Source organism: Athene cunicularia (assembly GCF_003259725.1).
Source record: "Athene cunicularia isolate RWA chromosome 3 unlocalized genomic scaffold, athCun1 chr3_part1, whole genome shotgun sequence".
NCBI lineage: Eukaryota > Metazoa > Chordata > Aves > Strigiformes > Strigidae > Athene > Athene cunicularia.
The window spans coordinates 121,390,143-121,401,715 of NW_020799097.1; positions in this window are offsets into that span (position 1 = coordinate 121,390,143).

Genomic DNA, 11,573 nt, shown 5'->3' on the forward strand with positions numbered 1-11,573 from the left:
GGGGGGGGGGGGGGGGGGGGGGGGGGGGGGGGGGGGGGGGAGAAGACAACGTATCCCTGCTAGGCAGTGCTTGCTCTTTCATTGTATTTCATGGGAATAGTTCTGGTGAGGAATGACTTCCTGAAAATTCATCCTGGGTAGCTCTGCCTCCATATACCTTAAGCAATATGCATCCAGTAGGATAAAATTGGGGTAGAGAAAAGGAAACGAGCAGGAGCTCTGAGAAGCTGTTTTGAAACTCCCCACACTCCCAGTTACAGCTGCTTTGAGGAGCGAGGAGCTGAACAGGCTGGAAAATCTGACACTGTTAGGTCCAGCCTGCAAGCTGGGGTAGATCACGAAAGGAGGGGTTTCACAGCTACTGTTCTGGACCAGCCAGATGGTGATACCCACCTCATTTTAGCTGGTGTGTTTGAGAGCAGGTAGCGGTGGAGGGGTGAAAATAGAGAAGTAGCAGCAGAAAAAAAAAAAAAAAAAACCCACACCCCACCAAACCACAACAGTTCTGGTATTTCACATTTCAGTAGAGTTGTTTCAGAATGAGGCAAAGCCATGATAGTGGTTGCCCTTCAAATGTACAAATCTTACTACTCTTGCACAGGAATTTCTAGGGCTCCCTGCACTGATTTTCTATTTTGGAGAGGGGATTTGAAGTAGAAACAAACACACATCCAAAGTCAGCATTTTTCTTGCACTAAAAGGTTGGCTGAAGAGAAGTATCCAGCCAGGCTGCATTAAGAGCTCAACTGAGTTAAAGGTCGCAGATAACCGAAATAGGAAGGGAAAGTGAGAGGCACCTCTTTTAAGGAGGAAGGAGGAAGATGAATACCTGGTTTAGGATTTTCATCTTGACCCTCAAAGAATTGAGGCAAGAAGCGATTCTCCACCCAACCTAGAACAGAAAAGTTGTAAGTAGACCAAGGTCTGCTTCTTGGCAGCAGTGCACCTTCCTGGGCTTAGCATCTAGATTTGCAAATACATGTACCAAATTATTTTTCCAGCATTACTTTTCCAATGCAAAACTTACTTGCATTGAATGCAACTTAAATTAGTTCATTTCCAAGATTTGAGCTGTCTGTTTTTCCATCAGATCACATTACTGAGAAACTACTGGAAAAGCAAAGTGAAGCAGGAATGGCTGAGCGGGAAGTACAGCAACATTCCTTCACAAAACAGCTTGCCAGAGAAGAGCATGTATCCAATGGACGTGGACACATGGGGAGAAATCCTGGAAGCAGAACTTGAGAGATGAGAAACTAGTGCTGGTTCTTGCAACTCAAGAACCTTCGATCAACAACTCTCAGACTTCCAAACTCTAAATATTTTGCCGTTCAAAATTGTTGTGTCTGCAAACATAGGATGAAAGCTTCTCAAAAAACTAAAAAAGTCTTTTTTTATTTGCACTTTATCTGACTTTCTGTCAAATTCTAAATTAAATATTCAGTTGTAATTTTATATTTGTAAATTTAATGTTCTGTATTGTCAAAAAGATGTTGATTGTACTTTCAGTTTGCACTTTTTATTTTGGAAGGCATTATTTTTAAGAAAAAAAAAAAAAGTGTGTGACTTGAAGTGTATCATATCATCAGCACAACTTGAGAGCCCACACAGGAAAGCTGGGGAAGGGACAAATCCGGACACTGGACGGAAAAGAGGAAGACATGGCAGTCACCTCAGGATCAGCTGAACATCCCCAATATCCATCCTAAGGGACAGAGCCCTCACAGGATCTTCTCTGAAGCTGTACCCACAGAGGTGTAGGTGCTCAGCAGCACTGCATTTCCACTGCCCAGCTGTGGGATTTCTGGATTAGGACTCACAGATCCAGACATCAGGCCTCTCTCCCATTTGCTGTGCTCTTTAGTCATTTGCATGACGAGAAGTAGAGCAAAATTTACTACTTTAAACAAAATAACTCAGATAACCATGCGAGATAACACAACTTCATATAGTTTTGTAGTCAAGCTAAAAAAGTACATTCAGAAACTTTTTTTTTTCCCTACATTATGATCTCCCATCACACAGACCCTGCTTTACCAGCACTGATTTTTGGCACTGACTTTAAAAACTGCTGCTAGTAAAAGAGAACACATTATTCTGTGTCACATTACTCAACATTAAAGTGACCACAAAATCAGTTTATTACAATTCCATTTGATTATTACCTTTCCCTACCTACGTTAACACTAAAAAGTGGGAAAATGCTGCAAAAGTCCCTGTTGCTTGAGGTATTCCTACAAAATTCAGTCACCAATCTGAGACCAGTTTTCTATAGGAAGAATTCTACCATGCTTATGAAACTTAGTTAATATGAAGTGATTTCAAATCAACTACTGCGGACTTTAGCAGAGGACCTTCTGGCAACATAAGGCCAGAAATGTCCTGTCACAAACGTGAGGTTCAATGGCACTACATCAGGCCCTATTAGATGTAGAGTTTACTTAAATTAGGTGGAGCCCTTACCTTTAACGGGACCCAGTAACACTAGATGGAGCAGTAGAGCAGTTTTGCTCTGAAAATCCAGACCATGGTCCTCTGGGCTAAGCCCCGGTAGTGTTCTTTCTTCAGTGCTGCTGGTGGTTAAACAAACCATTTGTTTAAACTTGCTTCCAACTTACACAGTTTTATTTTCTCACAATTGTTTAAACATTGCAGAATAGCTGGTGAAAATACCCAGTCTTTTTTTACTCCACTTTATTGCAAGTGTCTGGACTCACTGGCTGCTTGGTGTAGGTGCCCATTACAGACCAAGGAAGAAACAGAACAGCTCAGTGAAACTGGCAGTTCTAAAATGCTTCCAGGAAGAGTATGTTACCTGATCCCTCTTCTAGTGTAGAGCATTCAACAGATTTCGTCAAAAACTGATCCACTTCCCTCAGCCTCCTACGTTTTCCCCATTAGAACAGGTTTTCAGCTCATAAACACCAGTACCTTTTCTAAATCGTGAGTAGTATCTCTAATTGAGACAACTTTCTCATCAACAGCATTGCGTGATGCGATGCAATGACTGGGTGTTGTTTCTTACACATCTTTTGCAATTTATTCCTTATAGGTAAGTGTTAGTCCCAGGATCAGGATCCCATTGTACCAGCTTTTACAAAGATGCATAACATCTCCTTTACTGCCAGAAGAGATGGTGCTGTTCTTGTGGGGCAACTACTATGTTAGGCAAAATGGATGCTGTACCCAAAATTCAGCGAAGCTTCTGCTATCACCCTGCTGCTAAATATGGCTGAAGTGTAACTCAGAGTAAAGAGCTCTGCTAAGTATAGTCGGTGTAGCACAAAGCTCAATGACTTGCAAACACTTCTTCCTTTATTATTAGCTATACTGCTCTAAGATTATGTCTAGTTACCTCAAATTTAAAAAAACCCAAACCACACCCAAGCACAACAGTTTTTCCACTGAAGGTGCTGCCTCACAGTATCTTTTACCCTGACTTTAAGAGAGCTAAAAGTGAAAAAAAAGGTGCATATAAAGAAGAAAATAATACTAGCAGCACATTCTCATCACCTCAGGAATGCCCAATTTATTAATCATAAGACAGGAAAAGTGCACAATAATGCATCTAGTCCCTCACCTTTCTCCTCGCCCAGCCTCTCTAATTCCCAGACATTTATCCTCCTGTTCTGTTCCTGCCCCTCAGCTGTCGGTTCTCATCTGTTTCAAGATACAATTTTTAAACAGAATAATTATTCTGATAGAAATTCTGAAACAGAGTTGTTTTACCATGCACTTAACTGTAGCTTTTCTCCATTCTCATATGAGCGTAGGAATCACCAGTATCTGTCATGCCTCTATCTGTCCAAATCAGGTGTCTGTGCTTCTTTAAACATACAAGGAATTAAACACTCAGCTATACAATTAGACAGGGCCTGGATCTTTAAATCTGGAGTAGCAGTGGTGCAAGTTTCTCATTAAAAATCTATTACTGAAAGAAGAAAATGTATTTAAGTACAAGCGCTCATGGAAACAAAGCTTGCTTCCCCTCCCCATTCTGACCCCCTCCTTTAAGGGGTTTTAATCCACCCTGAAGATTTCATTACATCAATTCTGGTCTTCTGTTCTACCTGTATCTGCCCCTGCACCGCCTACTCGGCCTCTCAGCTTGGCTGCAGGCTGGATGTGCTCTCTTCCCTTTAAAGACACCCCAGCAGCATCCATCACTCCAAACGGTGGCACTTCCCACACCAGCTGGTTTGGGCTCATCGCCTTCCCCTCCTACCTTCGAACAACCACCACTGAAATGCCAGCAACAGGAAGATTATACTAGTGCCTAAATTAGCGCTAATGCGTAGGTATCCTCCCCAGAGAGCATCCTCAGCAGCTAAGTCAAGCACATGTAAAGCCCACCTACCACACCAAGACACAAGCCAGCTCCTCTCACACCTAGGTGGCTGGTAAAACCCTCTTTCCACTGCACTGCCCAGCTCTCTCACCAGTAAATTTTTGAGGAAGTGGAAAGTTCTACTTTAGCAAATCCCACTGACCTTCCCAACTTCATTCACATGCCACTTCTACCCTCCTACTCGGAAGGTGTCAGCTGCAGAAAGGTGCCCGAGGCACCTATCGCCCAGGCATCCTTTTAGCCATGCCTTTACCTTCCTGCCTGCCCAGCTTTTCTAAGACAGGGTTTTGAGGGAGCACGTGAAGCTTGTGTGGTGCAGAGCAAAACGGATGTCCTCCACCCACACCCCCCAACTACGCTATGCAGGTTTAAACCAGCCAGGCTTCTGGGATGAAAAAAAGTTTCTCTGCTGCACAAAACGTTCCAAGCTGCTGCACACAGTTGGACATCAAAAAGCCCGGCACTGAAGCTCAACCTGAGGTCCCCCGAGGTCAGTATTTTATTTCTGAATTTCCAAAAATGCTCTGTGGTGTTAGAACCTTGCTTGCAACTACTCAGTACTGCAGTGCTCCATTTCTGAAGGGAGGAGCCGACAGTGTGGCTTTATTTCATCATGGTGCAGGATGTGGCTTTGGGTCACTGCCATTAACAGTCAGAATAAATGAAAAAGAAAGCACGAGCTGTTTAATCACAGTCATTTCTTCATTAGGCCACTCAAATTTCAAAGCTCATTTTGTCAAGAGAAACGTTTCTTCTGATAGGCTGGCACTAATGTTTCATATTTCTATCCTGGCCATCTCTGGAAGGTACCAAGTGACAGTTATCCCAACTGAAAACAGAACAGGTGGGCTCAAGACTGGCGTCAGCTGCTTTGGCCCACCAAAGCTGACAGAAAGGTAATAAAGGCATACTGATAGGGGAATTTGGGGTGGTGGTGGTTTTTTATTTACTCTCCAAACAAACTTGGGTAGACCTCTAGCAGATTCCCAAAAGCATCCTGACAATTTGCGGTTGTTTTTCAGCATACTGCTTGTTCAGAAAAGTCTGTCCCCAAAACCACGGAAGAAATGACCTGTTGCATTGAACACTGCGAGTCAGCAGCAGCTTCTGATCAGCACAACACTAAGAATTGGGGGTTGGCAGTAGCTTTTCTTTTCCTAGGCCTCAGTAATGAGGACTAGACCCACTTCTACTGTTTTGGTAAACCAACAAAACCTGAGCTACAGCTGTGGGTAGAAGTGGGGAGAAAGAGAGAGGTGATGAACAGCAAACTCAGATGAAACCCAAGAGGAAAATTCTGTGTACTGACACAGTTACCCGCAGCCTGTCCCTACTCCTCAGAACCATCCTGTCAAACACTGCCAGTCATGTCCAGCAACCGTGGATTTACAAAGCTGAGGAAAATAAAAACTAGCCTGCTAGAGCATGCAAATTAGGCACAACATGAGCTTTTTTTGGTCCACATTTTAAAATACTGTTAGAACTGCACGTGTTGGTTTTATGTACAGTCCTTAAACTTTTAACAGGCACAGGAGCTGCTGCTTGCAAATATGGGAGTGTTGACTGAGTAAGTTTTGTCAGTGAGATGCCAGACAGTTGATGCTCTACACAGAGACTTCTCCAGATGCCACAGGACACCACTGGCCATGAGATAATGTATTAGCCATAGCACTAAATATTGCTTTTAAACATCTTGGTGATCTCAGAACATCAAATACAAAAGGCCACAAGATGCTACCAGCTCCTTATTGGAGGATTCAACTTGAAGGCTGCATTGAAAGTATAAGTTGAGCAAGTTGGGAACAGAAGGAAAACTTCAAGAAAACAAACCAACCACCTTAAGCCTCTAATCCTAACGGGAAAACAGAAAAGTTGACAAAAGCAAAATTTTTTTTTTTATGCTAATAAATGAAATATGACACTACCCCATCAGAACTTTACCCATCTGTTCAACTGAGGGAATATTTTCAGTAACTTCCAGTACTTTTCCACCACAATGCTAAAGAACAAGAGTACTGTACAAATTTATCTAGGAGATCCTAACACCTAGGTTTCTCAAGATACAGTGTATAGCCATTTGACAGCATGGCAAATTACAGAAATGTGCCTCAAGTTCCATTTAGCATAGCTGACCAAACTCACCAGCTTTTCCCATGTGCCTTTATTTTTAAACACCATGAGTCTGTAGACAATTTTACCACTAAATTATACTGCTCTTTAAAGTCATTCTAAGATGCAAATCTTACCAACACATGGTAACACTGGGTGCTCCTCAAATGCTTAAATAGGGAGACTAATGGCACTCAGTACCCATAAAGTAACCAAACAATTACACATAGCAGGTAGGTATAAGGAGATGAGAGGATGTTTTTGCTGTTCTAGAGGGGTGACTAAAGACTATGTTGTAGCACATCTAAAATGCGACCAGGCAGGTATGTTCATGTATCTGAGTTCCAGTATATGGGGCCTAAAAAGCAGAGCCACAAGCTCTCTTCTTAGATTAGGAAGTTTAGGTCAAAATAGCTTGAAGAAGAAGAAGGTTGGGTGAGGAGAAGAGGAGAAAGGGGAAACTGAAGATGTAACTTGGGAAAAATAGCCTTTCTTTAAGTACAAATATTAAGCTTTTAAAAAAACCCCAGTAACCTCATTTTACCACCTATGTACCAGAATGATAAATATTTCCTTTTATTAATCAGAAAACCGCATAGGAGTGTTAAAAATCTGATATAAACAACTCTTCTTATTCTTCAAAAATACCTCATGCATATCTGTTGATTTTGTTACTGCACTTTCACCATCACATACTAAGGAAACACACAACAACTTAAGCCTTCAAAAGCAGGACACCTACATACACTCATAACAAAAGCAATGAAGAACAAAAAAGGTAATTTCTTGGTTTTCTGACTTTTTCTCAGCCACATAAGAAGACTGATTATACATTGATTTCTATAACTGTTACTCTGTCAGTCTGCAATAGGTTGTTCTAGTGTATTTGATAAAGGGGCTAATGGCAATACTCTAGGAAGAAAGTACTCAATGTCCTTTTAATATCTGAGTTTCAGGACATGGGAAGATTGGGGTGACTAGTTTGGGATTTTTTAAATTTTTTAAAAATCAAACTATTTGATTCCCAGCTTCTCCTCCTCTCCCTTGATCATTCTGGTTTATTAATATTCAAGATTTTGGTGAAAGACATACTGAAGGCAATTTTTTTTTAATTACACAATTTCCCTCTCTTTCAACTGCTGGAAACAAAATCCATCAGTTTCATCAGCATTTGCCTTCAATTCTTTTCCTCTCCCCTTCTCAGTTATCTAGTGGGATGGGGAAAGAGAGGGAAACGTGATGCCAGCTTAAAAAAAGGCAAAGTCTATGCAGGGAAGGTGAAGAATCTTACTACACGCCATTACACTTACAATGGAAGTCCAATGAAATATGAAAAGCAGCATTTTCCCTAGATTTCATACACACTTTTACTCTCCCTTTGACAAAATTGAAAGGAAAAAGAATTAAGCAATCTATAAGAACCAGAAACAAAGTGTGGAAAGCCACAGTTTTGGTTCTAAATGCAAAGCAGGAAGTCCTATGTTCTAACCGAGAGGAAAAAAAAATACTTATTTTGAAGCCAAATGAGCGGCTCTATTTCAAGAAGCCTCACGAGTAACAACAAAAGAAGAACCTTGTTTTCAGTCAGAGATTTTTCAAGGGTATTTTTTGTTTGCTTGGCTTGCAGATCACCAACCCACCATTTTAAGAGGTAAAGCAGTTCCTAAATACCTTCAGAAGATGATGAAGTAACCACATTTAAATTATTCTTCATGCATCAGATTCAGACTTCAATTATTTCATCATCCCACACAATAAAAACAACTCGCAGATACAGATGGCAGCTCCCTGCCACATTATTTTTTCAGACTGGCCAGGACTAAGCCTCATTCTCATACTGAAGCTACTTCCAGAGAGCTGGCAAAAGACATTCTCCTCTTTCAGGCTCCAAACAAGTGACTACTGAAGCCAGGTGGAAGCATTGTAAGGGCTCCACGTTGCAACAAGGCTCCCTTGAGCAGCCAAACAACATGTGGTGGACAGGCAAAGTCCTCTGGAAAGGCACCGATGTTTCACCAGTCAGAACACTAATCCTGCCCCAACCATTTGCTTTTTAAGTTATCTTAAAACATCGATCCCCTACCCAAAGGGTTAGAAAGCAAGACAAGGACCCCTTACTATCAACACTGGTCACAAGAAGCAGGACTGAGATTTCCATTTCGTGTCCTGATATTAAAGAGCAAACATCTGACACTTTATACATGGAGAACTGCTCAGTTTACAGGCTAAATAATATAATTGTGCAATTACTTAATTGTATAATCTGGAAGCACGCCTTCAACCAGAGGCTGTGCAAACAGCCCTGCATTTTATTTTAGCCTAGCTTTCAAAAAGAACCTCTTGCATATTGTGGCTTATTATTAATATATAAGAGCACATATATTCCACTTTATTTTAGGACAAATTCAGCATAATACATTTACTTAAAAATTATTCAAGTAGGTAGGCTAAAGAGTTTGACACTATTTATTGCATAGCACACGCAGTTTTCTCAGGCTGTCAAACCTATCAGACCCAAAAACTCCTCCAAAAAAGGTGGCTGGTAAGAAGACTAGAGCCCACATCCCCCTGTTAGCCAGCACGGAAGCCAAACGGGAGGCAGAATTTTGAAGCCCATCTTCAGAGTCTTCTACTGCACACAGAAGTTCACACTGAGCACAGTAAAATCTCTATACATCAATGAGAAGACCACCGTTCACAAGTGAAAATACATGTACTTTTCAAAACACAAACTGAAGGGACCCACAGAAATACTGACTACTGACAACCAGTTCCTCCTATAGTCTCCTACAGTTTTAAAAGGCACAAACTGAAAAAAAAAAACAAACCCAAAACCAACCAACTGAAAAAAACCCACCCTACTACAATGTTTCTGACCCTCACCAAAAAGATTAAGGGAAGTTCTCAGGATTCTTAGTTTTGGTGCTACCCAAGCCTGAACTCAGAAGAAACGGAGGCACGTTACAAACAATTTTAAAAGTATATCCAGAGCCCTGTGAAGAAAGTTGTCTAATCATAAAATAACTTCTGAAGTATTTAAGAACAAATTAGGGGCGGGAGGGAAAGAAAAAGAGGAAATTGGTGCTTAATATTTGTAAGAGTGAACTCTAAGACAAAGAAGCGGTATTACCACACTGAAGAATTTATAGTATTGCAAGAACAAATGCAAATAAAAATTCTATCTAAAAGAGGGATTTCACAGTACACACTAGATCATACCTCAGAGGCTTTAGCTAGTTTTTTGTTCTTTATGAACAAACTTTGATTAAAGATTCCTCAGTAAACTGTTCTATTACTAGAAACACATTTTCAGTAGACCTTTAACACTTTCTGTTAACTATTCTTTCAAATAAAAAGCAAAGAACAGCACCAAAATAACTACATTTAACAACAAAATAATACTAACCTTACCCTTCAGAAGAAAGCTGCAGTATAGGGAAAATGAACAGCTTGTGGAAACCACTGGAAAACACATTAAGACAGAACTACCTCCATATGCAGTGTTTATTGGATTCTATGAAGTAACACCTGTAGTTGAAAGCTTCTTAGGCAGTTGCAGTCCTCACAGATTATATTTTTCAGTGCATGTGTGTGTGGTTTGCCTTGTCCCATTTTCTTTTAAACCAGGGAAGAAGGAGCTCCATGTCTACACAGGTGTTTTTATGGGTGCATGGCTAATAAATGTTCCTGAAAACCTGACTGTAATAAGCACACAGTCAGCATTCCAGGGGAGGGAAAACAGCTCTGTAAGATACGGCGAGTCAAATACAAACCTAAGGAGATCTTTATAGTAGATTATATCATACAAGTCTTACAGTAATTGGAGATTATAAATATAGGCCTTATCCACAATGCTTTATTTTGCTGTCCTTTAGTCTTATGGGAAAAAAAGACTAATTCATGTTCTATGTAAAAAAGGAACTGATGTTGATGTTGTAATTGGCATGTAGAAGTGTTATTTAAATAGTTAGAGGGTGAAAACAGATGGAGGAAACGTGGTACATAAGGTATGCTCTTCTGTTTTTCCACTTTCAATTAATAGTTCCTTGTTCCAGGCCTGATCTCTTCTCTTGTGCTAATATTCAGGATACATGCCTCTTCCCTTCCACACCTTCTGAAAAATTAGGATGGCCTCATCATCTGCGACAGATTTGTAATTGATTTTGAATACTGAATTCCCTCGGATCAGATCTACTTAGTGTCTCTAGAAATTGTAGTGATGTAAAACTAACTTTTTGTTTCTCATACAGACATCTATTACAGTAGTCCTCGCCACCTTGTCTCAACTCCAGTAGCTCTCTCCTTAACGACTTACCTGACTCATTTCAAGGGTCATGACAATTGTCATCCTCGCGTGCACGGCTCCTAGGGTCAGACTGCTGGTGGCATTTACGCACTTGATTTTCAGAAGCACTGACATGAGTTAGGACACCAAGTGTCTTTGAAAACTAGCCCCAAAATAACTCTGGTTGCCAGTTCATCCCTTGTGAAAAGCTTATCAGAGAGAAGGGTCTGTGAAATTTACTATTTTTCCTGTCAGGCTGACAAGACTGACTAGAGCACATTCACTCTGGAATGTAAAGCTAATTAATGATGTTAAGAAATGCATGAGAACCTGAGTAAAAATAACAACAGTTTGGAGTTACTGCCAGTACCAGTCTCAGGCAATTGACAGCATTTACAGCCCGAAATGTAGGTAGGGTGGCATCAGACATACACTTCCAATCTTCCCCTTTCTGCCAAGAAACAGACACACCTACAAACCCTTGTGATCTATCTTCAGAAGAACTACCTATGAAGTTAGAAACCCTGCTGATACAGCCTGGTACAAACATCAGAGCTCTTCCACAAATGCACTTACTAGCATCATCCACCAGAGAAATTACCGTTCATAGGTGGGCAGCTGTACCCTTGACTGGACACAGGGAAAAATGGTGATGTCAAAGACTGGTAAAACTTTTTAGTCTTATTAAAAATCAGCAGTTGCATCTCTCCTTTTCTAAGCTGGCAAGTTTCTGTTGTTTGGTTGTGTGAGGTTTTTTTCCTATTTTCCTGTGCCACAGGGCATTTTTGGGTTAGTGAGCTCTGAAAGAAAAAAATAAGCAGCAACCACAAA